The 16,943-nt window shown below is 44.0% G+C and overlaps 1 protein-coding gene across 4 annotated transcripts in view; it reads left to right on the top strand.

The window, feature by feature from the left end:
- The window catches only part of GGNBP2 (gametogenetin binding protein 2), a 352,328-nt gene that overhangs the window by 70,228 nt on the left and 265,157 nt on the right, over nucleotides 1–16,943 (top strand). The window lies entirely within an intron of this gene.

Genomic DNA, 16,943 nt, shown 5'->3' with positions numbered 1-16,943 from the left:
AAATGATGCAATCGGAGGTATATGGATCTACATACAGTATCTTTGCCTGAAACACAGTTTTGTTTTGTAGCTTGCTGAGGAAGGTTTGCAGATGTAAGTTCTGGACAATCTGTCTGTATTTTTGTGTTTTGGAGGATCTCAAATGATTCTTCGGTTAGTGGTTTCTATTGATCTGTGAAAACAAGTTCCAGAGTAAACTGTTTACAAAATGGACAATTTTGTGATCTAGAACATAATGCATAGGGAAGTACTATGAGCAGGGCTACCAGATTTTTGCTCGGGTGTGTTTCCCCTTTGATTTAACACATTTTCCATCCTCTTCTGCATGGTTTGCAGATTTGAACCACAAAGAGACCATTCCGCTGGCTTCCTTGATTTGGTGACTGTCTGAAGTAAGAATAGAAACAGCACCTTTCTTACCCCCAATCCTTCCACTTATTGTCCATTAGCCTTTTATCTTAAAATATTGTGCACGCTTTTTCTGTGTTTCCTGATGAACAAACAACCCAGAACCCACCAATAAATTGTACTTCGACTCTATCAGGAGATTAAAGTGGGAAGCTGTAGCCAACCAGAGGGTACGCCTCTTGGAGAGGTTCCTGTGCTACACTTGCACTGAAGCAGCAGATTTTCCTGCTCATGGCCAGATTTTCTGGCCTAGGCCAGAGATCCCAATCAGACCAGTGCTTACTGGTCATAGGTGTGATGTGACTTGTGCGCAGACTCTGCAGGGCATCTGCTCTTGTTGCCAAGGAAGATGGCCGCAACTCTGAAATTAGTGGATGGGTGGGTTTCACCCTTGGCAGGTGAAATATACAATCGATAATGGGCTGATGACATCTCCCTTGCACACCACGTACACAGACTTTGGGAAGAGAAAAAGAAAGGTGTACATGTAGGTTGGCCCATCCAAGATGTACATAGCCTGCTTACACAAAACAGCCTGCAACCGTGTGCAGTGCACACAGGGTCCAATAAGATCCCACCATTCACTAGTCCAAACACACATCACCCACCTTCGTACATTTCCCACTCCTCAAAGCACTTGACTACACTTATAGGCACTCAACTTGCCTTTGCTGTGGAAAGCTGATAGGCAGTCTTTCTAAAGTAGTACAGGTAGAAAGGACAGTATACCCAGTCTAGACTTAGGGTGCCATCACAGCCAGTCACCTTATAATTTAGCTTAAGATGGCAAAAGTCCACTCCACCCAGAAAGAGCTCTGATTACAAATCAGAAGGCTCACAGGAGTGTCGTCTCACTGTCGTGGCTAGTAGCCACTAGAGCACACTCATGTACTATAGGTCTTAGATTAGTTATTGGAATGTTTGCTGTTAGTGATACGTGGATATCCCCATGAGTGTGCCGATTTGCGGGAATCATTTATGGAGTACCACAGCAAAATAGATTTCTCGCAGTCATGTATGAAATTGGTTGTCTTGCAAACAAGAACTTCGTTTTCAGGATCGTGCAACTAGGGAGCCCTTTGTCTGTATTTGCTGCTGGTTATTTAATAAACTGATAGTTAAGGCAACAGGGCGCCTGTGCTTTCTGCTTCCCCCAGTATCCTCCTTAATGTTTCTAGCTGTGTTAGGGGAGGTCTTGAGAGATGTGCTGGGTAAGAAGCTGGCAATTGGTAGAGTATGGATTGAAGATGGGAGGAACAGACCTTAAACAAGAGTAGTCTTTCATCATCTGTATTTTGTGCACTTTATTTGCCTTTCTTGGGGTACGCTCTTTGTCTCCAGTGCATGAGTGCTCTTACACATAGTGTGCTTGATGTGACCTCAGTAAATGTTTTAATGCTCTCAAGTGCATTGATGTCACACACATGAGACTTACCTAACATCTGAACGTTGCCAGACAAACACACAAAGATTGCAAGCTGGCTACAAGTGCAATCTACATCCAGTGGTTCAATGCACACACTTGGTTGCAAGCCGCATACATAATTGTCACACAAATTTAAAACGCTAACACACCGCGGACAGCCTGCCCCCTTAGACCAATCCCAACACAACTTTCAACCGGCAGCCAAGCATGATGCATTCATTTTTTTTATTTATATGTTTTTACACTGTTTATTTATTTTGGATTTGTTAACTCGAATCTGGGTTGTCAAACCTTCAAGGATTCTTAGACCCATGCAGGGACTCCTACATCTCTGCATGGTCAAAAATCCTGGACACAAGCCTACGAGTCCAAGAGGAGGGACCAACAAGGGTTCAAGAGCCCGTGCTTTTATGCAATGACCCAGGAGAATGATTTGTAAAAGTCAAACAAAATCTTGCTTAGATACTCAGAAATCCTAACACAGTGACCGCAAACCTGGTTGCACTGTTTCCATTTTATTTTTAATTTTTTCTAAATATGAAATTGGGGTCCATTTTGGACCGCCTACACTTGGGGTAGAGTGTCTTGGCCTGCTCTCCAAAGCCCTTTTTGCCACCTTTAACTTTTTTTTCGTAATGGGATGCTGTGCTTTGGCCCTGCATCCTATTACGAAAAGTGGCTCTAATGGCTGTTCAAACTGAAATTTTCTGTTGTGATGAGCTAACTGGAGCCGTTTGGTCTTCTGCCCCAACTTTGGGATCAGGGACCTGGAATCGATGACCGGAGCAAAAAGCTCTCATAACTAATGACCCCAGGGGAGAGATTGGCTTTTATTTTGACATTTTTGTGCACAAACCGCCGTTGAGTCTGGTTTTCAGGGACTGTGCGTGGTCTAATTGTTAAGGTAACCTTCAAGCTTTTCAACAAACATTTTTGTAATGGCAATTTCTCAAAATCCTGAAAATATTTTCGCCAAAGCACAAAGAGGACATGTCCCTGAGTAAAGTTCTAGTTTCTTGCCAAACCTGAATTCTCTCTAGCCTTTTTCTCTGTAGCAAAGAACAAACATTCCCGTTTGATGAAAGATTGGAAATTCTACTTTAACTTCTCAGCTACCTTTAAAAAAATGTTTGTGTATATGTGTATGTATATATGTATGAACCATGGTAATAACACTGTAATGCAAGTCCATGAGCATATTTTTGGAATATTGCAGGCACACCAGTTGATCAGGATAATACTTACACATCAGGTGTATTTATATCCTCTTCTTAATTGCCTAGTTATCATCAATTTAACTTATATCAGTTTCCATCTTAAGTAGGCACCTAGTGCATGAACCAAGAAAGTAGAAATTCAACGGACACTCCTACTCCTACTTTATTATCTATTGCATTGTATTCTGTGTGGCCCCCTTTGATAGATATTGCTTGGCATCTATAATGGTTATGGATCATAATATTCTTGTAGTCTCCTGCCTAAATGAGTTACTGCCTACATCCAATTAAGTGAACTCCTCACCCAACTTTTAATTGCCCCCTCCATTTGAAAGATTTACAAGAAACTCAAAATATCAAGAAAAAGCTGAACACAGTAAACGTCTTACAAGTGTTTTGCAGATACATGTAACTGGTCCAAAGTTTAGCTAATCAAATATTTTGATTACACATTCTCTATTTTCTCCCCTTTTCAGAACTACATGAAACTTGAGATTCCAGCACCAAGCTTAACTTGCTAACAGCCTGCTAAATGTAATGCAAATTCATAAAATATCTGAATAGCTATTTGCACCTGCATGCGTTCTGCCCCCTTTTCAACCCTTACTGCACGAACCTTACCATGCCAACAGAAGACTAAAAATGCTAAAACACTGCCACATTGCACATCGAATCGTCAAATTAGTTAACAAATGAACATGTTTTTTTCCCCTCTTTAAGATGCTCATTCCTTGATTTAATCAGAATAATTTTTTAAATGCCAAGAATAAGGTTAACCTTTTTTGGTATATATCTGACAGATTTTCTGCAAGTTAGGTAAATGGGTTTAAATTTAATGGCAAATAAAAATAAACCTTTCCAACTTTCAAGACTGTTACATTTTTGACCCGTTTGTAGCCCCCCTGACATTTTTCTATGGTGAGCCCACCAGACTGTGTTACCTGTCTGATTGCGAAAGGCCTGCTGTGAACTAACACTTGGCTTAGAGCCTGCCCATTGCCCATAATTGGCTTGCTATCACTCTCCTTATCTTGCTTTTTAGGTCTCGCCTGAGCCAGCGCACATGCGTTGCACGAGGCTTTTAGTGATAGCTTTAAACTCTTTCATTATCACCCAATATTGGCCTTTGCATGCTTCTTTCTAAGAAAGACAGCATGCAATTGGCCAAAGGCGGGTGTATGTCCTGCCTTCTCTCTCCCCTGGTCTAGGGAGCTCAGGAGCGAGCAGTAGCGCAGCCGGGTGCCAACTGTTTAGGTCAAGCCTGGCGTAAGCGCTGTCGCCAGCGAGCTCTATTGTTAGGGACTTGCCTTGGAAGTGGGACAGGAGATGGGCACGCGCAGAGCTTTCCAGCGATTTTCAGCAGGTGCATGTACTGCCATGCGCTGTGCACATCTCCTGTCCCGCTACCGAGGCAAGTCAGCCTCCTGCAATAACTAACACACTCTCTCTCACTCTCTCACACTCACTCTCTCACTCTCTCTCACACTCTCACTCTCTCTCTCTCTCTCACTCTCTCTCACTCTCTCTCACTCTCTCTCACTCTCTCTCACTCTCTCTCACTCTCTCTCACTCTCTCTCACTCTCTCTCACTCTCTCTCACTCTCTCTCACTCTCTCTCACTCTCTCTCACTCTCTCTCACTCTCTCTCTCACTCTCTCTCACTCTCTCTCACTCACTCTCTCTCACTCTCTCTCACTCTCTCACACTCTCTCTCACTCTCTCTCACACTCTCACTCTCTGACTCTCACTCTCTGACTCTCACTCTCTGACTCTCACTCTCTGACTCTCACTCTCTGACTCTCACTCTCTGACTCTCACTCTCTGACTCTCACTCTCTGACTCTCACTCTCTGACTCTCACTCTCTGACTCTCACTCTCTGACTCTCACTCTCTGACTCTCACTCTCTGACTCTCACTCTCTGACTCTCACTCTCTGACTCTCACTCTCTGACTCACTCTCTGACTCACTCTCTGACTCTCACTCTCTGACTCTCACTCTCTGACTCTCACTCTCTGACTCTCACTCTCTGACTCTCTCTCACTCTCACTCTCTCACTCTCACTCTCTGACTCTCACTCTCTGACTCTCACTCTCTGACTCTCACTCTCTGACTCTCACTCTCTGACTCTCACTCTCTGACTCTCACTCTCTGACTCACTCTCTGACTCACTCTCTGACTCACTCTCTGACTCTCACTCTCTGACTCTCACTCTCTGACTCTCACTCTCTGACTCTCACTCTCTGACTCACTCTCTGACTCACTCTCTGACTCTCACTCTCTGACTCTCACTCTCTGACTCTCACTCTCTGACTCTCACTCTCTGACTCTCTCTCACTCTCACTCTCTCTCTCTCACTCTCTCTCACTCTCTCTCACTCTCTCTCACTCTCTCTCACTCTCTCTCACTCTCTCTCACTCTCTCTCACTCTCTCTCACTCTCTCTCACTCTCTCTCACTCTCTCTCTCACTCTCTCTCACTCTCTCACTCTCTCTCTGTCTCTCACTCTCACTCACTCTCTGTCTCTCTTTCACTCTCTCACTCTCTCACTCTCTCACTCTCTCACTCTCTCACTCTGTCTCTCTTTCACTCTCTCACTCTCTCACTCTGTCTCTCTTTCACTCTTTCACTCTCTCACTCTGTCTCTCTTTCACTCTTTCACTCTTTCACTCTTTCACTCTTTCACTCTCTCACTCTCTCACTCTCTCACTCTCTCACTCTCTCACTCTCTCACTCTCTCACTCTCTCACTCTCTCACTCTCTCACTCTCTCACTCTCTCACTCTCTCACTCTCTCACTCTCTCACTCTCTCACTCTGTCTCTCTTTCACTCTCTCACTCTGTCTCTCTCTCACTTTCTCTCACACACACACTCGCACGTAAAAGCTTAGTTTTTCCGATGTAAGACTTTTCAAGGTCATGGGAATCCCTGTTGGCGAAACAGAGGGTATTAAACTGTATTCAATTCTAAATTTGGAGCTAATGCAGGGAATTGCAAGTCCCCGTAATGGGAGTAAATTAGTGGAGCTTACAAACCGTACAGATGGCTAAGTTTTGATTAAGTAGAAGTCTGGACAAAAGATATCCCCAGAGCCCAAGAATAGACTATTACTTTAGCTAATGATGAAAGTGTCAGGATAGGGAGAAGTGTTGGATGTTTGTTCACCGGTATAACCAGAAGAAATTTACTAGGTGTTAGCAATATAAGAAAGCATGAAGATTGGACACCACCCACATTCTTATGTGTAACGAGGTATGAGTCCGAATTGACCATTGCACTGATGACTCTGGCTTTCATTGGGGGGTGGTTGTTCTCCGAATCTGGGAGCCACAACATGCAATCCCAGAGCGAGGGGTTGTTTCCTAGGCTAAGGTTTTCTTTTTGCTTGCATTCAGTTTAAGGAAATTGGTGTTCATCTCCTCCTGAATCTCCACCAGACTGTCCCTCCGATTATTTGAGTATTTCCTGCATATGGTAGTGCTGTATGTTGTATTTCCGAAAAATCTTATTATCTTCAATAGGGGACCAACATAGACATGCCTGGGAACAGAAACAAGCCCTGACAAATCCGCTCGACCGGCGGGTGGTCCTAGTGTCAAGCACTGCTGCTGTTCTTGTTACATGGGGCCAGTATTGCAGCCAGTATTGCAGCACTACTGCAAAACCGGCCACCAGTAACAAAACCGCCCACCATGAAAACGCCCGGTGCCCGCTACGGCCAGTCTAGCCCTGAACATAGATGTTGAAAAGTAGTGGTAACAACAATGGCCCCCTGTGGAACTCAGTTTATAGGTAGTTTATCTAAAAGAAGGTGGCCAAAGATAACATCTGTGTACAATTGGCTAGGAATGATTTTAACCATGCAAGGACAGTGCTGAATATTGCAGTTTCAGCCAGTCATGTGAATAAGATGCAATGGTTGATCATATCAAAGACTGCCGATAAGTCCAGCATGAACAGGGCAGACATTTAACATTAATCTTTTATCTGACACTTACATGGTCATCGAAAGTGCAAATTCAGTTCCACTGCCAGAGCAAAATGCCCAGCTGCCTTTGATCAACTATTGCAGACGTTGCTGCTGCATAAAATTCCAAATTTCTAGAAGTTTTTTTTTTTTTACAGAATTTTAATTTGACTGGGTAGTAGTGTGATATAATTTCCTGAGTTGTTGGTATTAAGATTTTTTGTATTCAGAAATAGGGTAAACCATTCACACTTTCCAGTTCTCGGGCACTATTCCAGTTTGTAAGCACGCATTAAACAGTTTGGTAACTGGGATGCTGGTTGCTTAGGCCTAATGACTTAGCTTTGTTAATGAGTTAATGGTTGTCAGGTGGCTATTGTAGCTCGAAGTCCTACCATGGGATTACTTCCTCATTATCTAGACTAAGATGCTGTTTAGAGCAGGTACTGTTCAATTGGTCTTAACCGCATTCTAGATCTTTTGTTTTTAGTGCTATAAAATGAAGCCAAAATATTACTGGATCCCTACAATTAGGGGAAGATACTAGTAAGGTCTTCTGCCTAAGAACACACATATTAGAACTGACCAATACCTCCTCACCACTAAGACAACTTCCCAGAACTTAATATCAAGACTGGATATTGTGAACTACGCACTCTTCTGTAGGCTCTGAAAGGTCGCATCATTAGCTCTCTAGCATTATATTAAATACATGTGTACAATGCTTTGAGCTAACTGGTAATAAAGCATAAACAAAACAAGCATTTGCAATGCAATAGGTCTCGCATTTGCAAGAGTTTGAGCTATTGGCATTGTAAATGATAATGCTATTTATTTATGTTGGTTTTCAAAATAGATAAAAAAGACATTGTCATTAACAATGCCAATAGCTTAAACTTTCGCAAATGCGAGACCTATTGCATTGCAAATGCTTGTTTTAATTAGCAGCGGCTGCACGCATTGTGCCAGATGGAGTGCAGGCAGTATTCTATTCTCAGGTTACTTTCAGGGCTACAGGAATCGACCCAGAGATGCTGGGATTCGATCTGCTAGCTCCTTTTACAACTTCAGTTCTGCCTTCTCTTCCTTATGTCCCTTTTGTTCAATCGCTGGCGAAGTGTTATACTAGTGTGTTTGGGCACTTACCAAAACCTATTGGGGGATGATACAACTGTGATCTTAATTTAAAGGGTATTTTCGACATTCAGTGACTTTTTGTAACTACTTAGTGAAAGCTTGTTGGGGGCTGAAACCTGCACGTAAATAAAATAAAAATTCACACTGTTTAAGAGCAGTTTGCAGTCCAACAGAATAGTTACTAAGGAAATATAGCCTGCTGGTCTCTGGCCCAGCCTGCATTTTAAACAGTTTTTGAAGTGCACGTAAAGGCAACTGGTAACCTCTCCGGGAGGGCGGCTACGATGTCAAGTGTGTTTCAAATCTATGTCGGAGGCCAATTAAGTTAGTTTACATACACTTGCTTTGTAAATTCATCTCGGCCTAGCCTTCAGGTTATATTGCACATACATGCATTGCAAGAAATACGTCTGTCTCGAAGTGATAGTAAAGAGTAGTAGAGCGAGTAAAGATTGGAGGAATTCACGTTCTGTTTTCTTTAAGATGAGAACTTTAAAAGGCAAGTGTTACTGTGATCCAGTTTAATGAGACTCAGTAACGTGGTGGCATCTTCTCCCTAATGGCGTTGAAAGAGTCACGTAAGGTGGGAGATGTCACTTAAGGAAGAAAATGACAACTTACATTTTTCTTTTACAATAGCTATTTTGTGCTGATGTAAAATGTCTGCCACAATTGGGTCATTAAACTTTGTTGCTCAGTGTGCACTTTCGGTATGATGTAGTCAAGCGGGTTGCCTGTGCTTGACCTGTGTTATTTTTAGTGTTGGCGGCCTAGTGTTAGCGGCCCACACCTGTGGCCCGCGTTTAACCTTTACTTCAACTCAGGGACTTAACGCATGATACTACTCAGTACCACATAATCACACGTCACAATTGCACTCTATTCAATGCAACATAAATACACTCCACATAATACCACTCAGTGCCACATAATTACACACCACATAATTACTCTACTCCATGCAACATACACTCCACATAATACCACTCAGTAGCACATAAATGACATGTCACATAATTGCACTCTATTCAATGCAACATAAATACACTCAACAATTACACGCCACATAATTACACTCTACTCAATGCAACATAAATAAACTCCACATAATACCACTGTGTGACAGTTACACGTCACATAATTATTCTACTCAATGCAACATGAATACACTCCACATAATACCACTCAGTGCAGCATGCTACCTAATGACACTGCACTCAATGTAACATACACTCCCCATACCACTCAGTGCCAGATAATAACACACCACATAATTACACTCTATTCAACGCCACATAAATACACTCCACATAATATCACGGTGCCACATAGTTACAAGCCACATATTTACACTCCACATAATACGACTCAGTGCCATATAATTACACACCACATATTTACACACAATTCAATGCAACATAAGTACACTCCAAATAATACCACTCAGTGCCACATAATTATATGCCATATATTTACTCTACTCAAGGCAACATAGATACACCCCACATACCACTCAGTACCACATAATTACAGCCACATGACAATCTACTCAATGCACCATAAATACACTCCACATAATATCACTCAGTGTGACATAGTTACACACCACATATTTACACTCTACTCAATGCAACATAACTACACAACATAATACCACTCCGTACCACATAATTACACGCCACATAATTACACTCTACTCAATGGCACATACACTCCACATAATACCTCTTAGTGCACATAACACATTACATAATTACACTCTACTCAATGCAATATGAATACTCAACATAATACCACTCAGTACCACATATTTACACGTCACATAATTCCACTGTATTCAATGCAACATAAATACACTCCACATAATACCACTCAGTGCTACATAATAACACACCACATAATTGCACTCTGCTCAATGCAACATAAATACACTCCAAATAAATGCACTCTATGCCACATACCACCAATCAACATAAATGCACTCCACACCATGACACAATTTCACTAAGCATAATTTCACTCAATACCACAGTTCCAGGCAACACAATTCAACTCAACACATTTGCAATACACACCACATAATTACACATCAAACTACATAGTTCAAATCCACAACATACCTCCATTCCACATCATATAGTGGCAGCACCTGAGCACCAACATCACTCACCACTACCATTTTGCATCCCGCACCAGCTAAGCATCATGTCAGTCTGCCCTCGGAATCTGGCATCTGTTGATTCTCCCCTAGTGTCCGTCCGCTACTAGTGTTCTAATTAAATTACAGTTTTCCAACCTCCACTTGCCCGTTATTTTTGTTCCACTCCACCATAACCCAAAAAATTATAACAAACATGAGAACACGCAGGAAGACGTTGACAGCAGTGCAAGTACAAAAAAACTAAAAGTTTTTTTTATGTTAAAACCTTTTTTTAATCAGGTTGTTCAGTTATATATAATGTTGTCTTGGTTTGTATAAAAGTAACAAAAATGTTTAACACTTTTTATTCTAACTTTTCAACATGATGCACAGCAGCCACAATGCTCTACAACGTAGCCAAAAGTTCTGGCTAAACACATAAGGTCGCTGTGATAAATAAACCTCCCAGGACCTGAGATCACTCCACTCTTAGTCAAATCAGCATAAACCCAGAACGTAGGTATGGACAAAGATGTAGTAACACCTTTGTGGATTTATTGAAACAAAAGAAACAGTCTTATCTTAGAGACACAGTAGCAATGCAGGATTATGGCCAGAACACCAAAGAAACAATTAACCGTTCAGTTAGCCAATTCTGTGGGTCTCCTTTCTTCAGGTAGCTTCCTTTCAACTCCTTGTTGGTTTCCTTGATGGCTTGGTGTCGCCAGAAAAAAGGAAAGAAACACAAAACCACCACCAGTCAGTCCTACTGATTATTGCTATGTATAGTGTGCTGACCCTTCACCTAAATAGGTTATCACCATGTTCTGTAAGGGAACAGGGATGTGTAATGGAGGAGCGGTCCTAAATAGTGCCCGACTTACATAGGCCGTCCGTCCGTCCCTCCCTCCCTCCTCCCGTCTCCCCGCCCAGCCAACCTTTTCCAGAACTGAATAAAGGGCACTTGCCTGAAGCTACGGTCCTCTAGGACCGTAGCGTGGGGTATCTCGGCATCTTGCTTCTCCTGGGGACGCCCGGATACAGAGGCAGTGGTTGTTGGGGAAACCTCCCTCTTCGGCTCTTCTTCAGTGCTCCACCGGGTCCTCAGACCTAACGTTTCTCCCGACAGGCACTAGGTCTGTCCTTACGCCGTTTTTCTCTGTACTGCTCTGCTCTCCTCCTTCTCCTCCAAATCCGCGCGCTTCTCTCCAACGCTGGTGTCCAACCCCCTATTTCTGTGGTGCATGACGTCAGGCCTGCGACTGCCAACGTGTCTGAGCCGCTAACCTCCTCTTCCTGCTGTTCCGGCCCGGGCGCGATCCTAAAGGGCACGAAGGTCTCGTCCTCCAGGATGTCTTTATTACACTGCCTTTCTCCTCGGGATGGACAATCGGGCCATTCTGATACAGGGAATCTGGAGAGGTAGTCTGCGTTACCTTGCAACTGTCCAGGAATATGCATAGTCTGAAATGAAAAGGGCTGTAATGCCTTCTCAGTATTTTGGTGTTGGTAGCTTATTGGTAGCTAACCAAGTCAGGGGGGCATGGTCTGTTAGCAGAAAGAAAGTTCAACCCAATAGGTAATACTGTAATGACTCCATAGCCCACTTAATAGATAGGCATTCTTTTTCCATAGTGGCATATCTGGTTTCCCTTGGGAACAATTTCCGACTCAGGAATAACACGGGTCGTAGTAACCCCTGTGCATCTGGTTGGGTCAATACAGCTCCTAATCCTCTATCAGAAGCATCCGTTAGTAACACAAATCACTTGTTAAAGTCCGGACAGGTTAGGACAGGAGCATTACATAGTACTTGCTGTAGGGAACAAAAACTGTCTTCCTGACTCTTTCCCCACTCTATCCTGGCCCTTGTAGTCTTGTGCCTCAGTAACTCTGTGAGAGTACTAGCTAGCTCGGAAAACTGAGGGATGCACCTGCGGTAGTATACTACTAGTCCAAGAAAGGCTCGTACCGCTTTCCTGGTGGTGAGTTGGTGAATATTCTGAATGGCCTCTAGTTTGTTGTGTTGTGGTAATATCGTACCTTCACTGATGGTGTACCGCAGGTACTCTATCTTATGTGTTCCAAGGGTGGTCTTTTTTGGGTTTAGAGTAAGACCAGCTTGTCTCAGGGTATCAAATATGTTGTTGAGATGAGCTAAATGTGTTTCCCTATCCGGACTATAGACCACTATGTCGTCCAAGTATGCTACAGCATATCTTTGGTGTGTGTAACAGGACCTCTATAAGCCTTTGATAGGTTACCGGTGCTCCGTGAAAACCAAACAGCATCACCTTGAACTGGTATATTCCTGACGGCGTTGAGAAGGCTGTCTTTTCTCTGGCAGATTGCATTAAAAGAATCTGCCAATATACTTTAATCAAATCAATGGTGGACATGACTCTAGCTTCGCCTAGCCTCTCAATCAACTCGTCCACACGGGACATGGGGTAGATGTCGAACTTTGAGTGAGCATTCACCTGGCGGAAATCTATGCAAAAGCGAAGGCTTCCATCCGGCTTGGGCACTAACACAATGGGCAAGCGCCAATGACTGCGAGAAGGTTCAATTATGTCAGCTTTAAGCATAGCTTCTACCTCCTGTTTTACAGCTGTCCTTCTGGCCTTGGGTATCCTATAGGGTTTCAGGTTTACCACTTGCCCTTCTTGAGTGATAATATCGTTAGCCACTAAAGTATCGCCTGGGTTACCAGAACTCAGCCCTGGGTATTGATCCAACAACCGTCCCAAATGCCCCTGCTGCTCGGGAGAGAGCTTAGATCCCATCAGGGGCCTCTAGTACTCTCTTCCGAGTTCCATTTGTATGTGTAGTGGTTTGTTGATAATTACTTGACATACGGGATGTTCTCTTTCTCCATCTTTGGTAGAGTGTACTCCTTCTCTTCCCATTTCTTGAGGAGGATAGGTTTGTCCGAGACTATTGGCATGGGGTACATCAACTCTGTATGTGACAGGAGTGACCCTCTGTGTCAGTGTACGGTCCTTGCCAAGTTGCCAACAGCTTCTTATCCGAAGAGGGTAGGGGAATCCGTACTTTGACTGTTCTTTTTGGTTAGCTTGGACTTTATCCATATTCTGATGCACAGTATCCCATAAAGTAGCTAAGGTTTCTTTCAATGTTTGCATATACCCTAAAAGGGGTTTCCCTTCCTCATCTTCAGTCCACTGCACAGCCATCTCTAGCAAAATGCGAGGTTTTCGTCCAAACAGGAGTCCAAAAGGACTGAATCCTGTGGACTTCTGCTCGTGCGTTCTGATGGCAAAGAGTACAAAAGGCAGCTTACAGTCCCAATCTTTTCCAGTGTCTCCTATCAGTTTCCTAAGGATGGTCTTGATTGTCTGGTTGTACCTTTCCACCGGACCATCTGTCTGGGGGTGGTTTACTGCTGTTCTAATTTGGCAAACTCCTAATAGTTTACAGATTTCCTTCATAAGTTTAGCCATGCAAGGAGTCCCCTGGTCTGTTAGGATTCCAAAAGGAAAACCCACTTGCGAAAAGAAAGAAAGATATAGGCTGAGCTACTGACACTGTAGTCTTGCTTGTGAGGGGATTGGCCTCGGGGTATCTGGTGGCGTAATCTACCAGAACCAAAATATACTGGTGCTCCCTTGCTGAATGTACCAATGGTCCTACTAAATCCATACTCACCCGCTGGAAGGGAATATCAATGATTGGCAAAGGATATAGTGGTACCTTTCTGTCCTTGGAGGGATTTATCAACTGACACTTGGGACATGCTGCACAGAATCGGGCGGTTTCCTGATACACTCCTGGCTAATAAAAGCGATCCAACAGGTACTTCAACGTGAGCTCTTGGCCATATTGACCCCCTTCCACCTGGCTGTGGGCCAACTGTAATTGCTGTTCTCTAAATGCAATCGGAATTAGTAACTGTTCAGACTTTTGTCCAGGATCTCCACTAGCTCAATACAGCAGTCCTTTATTTTATGAAATAATAAGGGGCTACATTGTCTAGGTAGACTTCCTGTATTGCTTCCAGGCCTGTAGTAAGGTGCTGTCATCTTTCTGTGCAGTTTGAAAGCTCCGGGCAGGAGTACTTCCATTGTCTGGGGAAGAGAGCATACATGAGGACTACGAGTTTCTTTTCCCTGTCTCTGGGACTTGCTATAGATTCAGTGCAGAATGGGGCTTCTTGTAGCAACTCTATCTCAGCACATTGCTTTGTGAGCTCAGTTAAATACTCGTGGAAGTGGGGAAGGTCAGTGCCTAATAACACGGTTTCTAGTAGCCCTGGAACTACTACTACCTTTCTGTCTTGTGGATACCCATCTATCTCTATCAATATCTCAGCTAAAGGGTAGGACCTGACCACTCTGTGCACACAGGACACTTGTACAGTCTCTCCTTCGCACTCTTTCGCCCACGGAATCGGCTCCTTTGCTACTACTGTATGGTGGCAACCTGTGTCCAATAAAGCATGAACCGGTCTCCCATTTATCCTACCGGCTTTCTTGTACCTCTGTCTACTGCTTCCTGTCACTAATACCCTTCCTCTGGACCATCCTACCTCCATATGTCCCGAGCTATGTGTTTAAGGGACAATTTCTGGCTATGTGCCCCCACTCTGCACAGCAAAAGCACTGAGGTCCCATGTGTTCTGGAGCTGGTTTTGGAAGTGGTTTAGAAACGGATCTCGGAGTAGGGAAAGGTCGTTTGTCTCCTTCACTGGGTGTTTTTGGGAGGGGTTTAAAGGAAGGAACAGGAGCTCTTGCCGTCTGGGCTTTGAAGTCAGGGGATCTATGATATGCACAAGCTAATTCTATGGCCGACTGTTGCGTTAAACCTGGATGCTGTTTACCCAGGCACTCGTGTTACTTGGCAGAGCTTCCAAGTATTGTCCTAGGGATACTTTCTCTATCACCTTTTCTACTGAGGAAGTAAGGGGTTGAAGCCAGCGAGTTCCCAAATCTCTAATTCTGTAAAATAGAGCTCTGGGGTTGTCTCCGGAACCCATTTCTCTTTGCGAAAACGAGCCCTTTAATATTCCTGATCACACCCCAGTCTTTCTAAAATAGCCTTCTTGATATCCTAATAGGGCTTGACTCCAGCAGGGTTGGCAGCTTGGTACGCTGCCTGTAGCTCTCCAGACAATAACGGAGCTATGTACTGACCCCACCTCTCAGGAGGCCACCTGGCTTTGGTAGCAACTCTCTCAAAGTTGGTAACGAAATAATCTGGGTCCTTCCCCTCTTGGAATTTCTGATGTACACTACCAGGGACATTCGGATGGACCCTAGTGCTGGAAATAGCATCCGTGAGGCGTAGAATGGCCGTGTCTTGCATCTGTTGATTATTTGTTAGAATTACTGCGTGTTCTTTCAGGGCCTTATGGAAAGATTCCCTTTCCTTCTGTTCATGCTGATTCTGTTGTTCCACGATTAATTGTAAATGTCTCTGCCCTTCAGCCGACTGAGAGATAATGTCCTGTAGAGTCACGGGTTGCGTCATCTATACGCCTCTAACGACTATCCCACTTCTGACACCACTCTGATGAATAAACCTCCCAGGACCTGAGATCACTCAACTCTTAGTCGAATCAGCCTAAACCCAGAATGTAGGCATGGAAAAAGATGTAGTAACACCTTTGTGGATTTATTGAAATAAAAGTTACCGTCTTGCAGAGACACAGTAGCAATGCAGGATTATGGCCAGAACACCAAAGAAACAATTAACAGTTCAGTTAGCCAAATCCGTGGGTCTTCTTTCTTCAGGTAGCTTCCTTTCAATTCCTTGTTGGTTTCCGGGATGGGTGGGTGTCCCCAGAAGAAAGCAAAGAAACACAAAACAACCATTGATCAGTCCTACTGATTATTGCTATGTATAGCGTGCTGACCCTTCACCTAAATAGGCTATCACCACGGTCTGTGAGGGAACAAAGATGTGTAATGGAGGAGCGGTCCTAAATAGCGCCCGACTTACATAGGCCACCCCCCCTGTCTCCCTGCCCACCTTTTCCAGAACTGAATAAAGTGCACTTGTCTAAAGCTACGGTCCTCCAGGACCGTAGCGTGGGGTATCTCGGCGTCCTGCTTCTCCTGGGGATGTCCAGCTACAGAGGCAGTGGTTGTTGGGGAAACCTCCCTCTTCGGCTCTTCTTCTCTAGGGCTCCACCGGGTCCTCAGACCTAACAGTTCTTCTGACTGGCACTGTGTCTGTCCTTCCGCCGTTCTGCAGTTTTTCTCCGTCTCTGCTCTGCTCTCCTCCTTCTCAGACTAATCCACTCGCTTCTCTCCACACGCTGGTGTCTACCGCTCTTTTTCTGTGGTGCATGACGTCAGTCTTGCGACGGCCAACGTGTCTGTGCCGCTAACCTCCTCTTCCTGCTGTTCCGGCCCAGGCGCCATCTTAAAGGGCACGGAGGTCTCGCCCTCTGGGATGTCTTTATTACAGTCCCGAAGGCAAGACCTATTGGCTATGCCAATGCTTGTTAGATATTGCCTCTGACACACCCATACATAGATGCTTGTGAGCCATTTAGTTAGCGTACAGTGTGTTTAGAACCCAACCGTTGCTTACCACTGTTTGTCTTTCTTGACCCACTCATTTACTTGCTGCTAAATTGTTAACCCATCCAGGCTTCACATCCCTTCTTGTAGCATGGCCAAAAT

Source organism: Lissotriton vulgaris, chromosome 2_1 (assembly GCF_964263255.1).
Source record: "Lissotriton vulgaris chromosome 2_1, aLisVul1.2, whole genome shotgun sequence".
NCBI classification, from domain to species: Eukaryota; Metazoa; Chordata; class Amphibia; order Caudata; family Salamandridae; genus Lissotriton; species Lissotriton vulgaris.
This window is presented reverse-complemented; position numbering and strand designations above follow the sequence as displayed.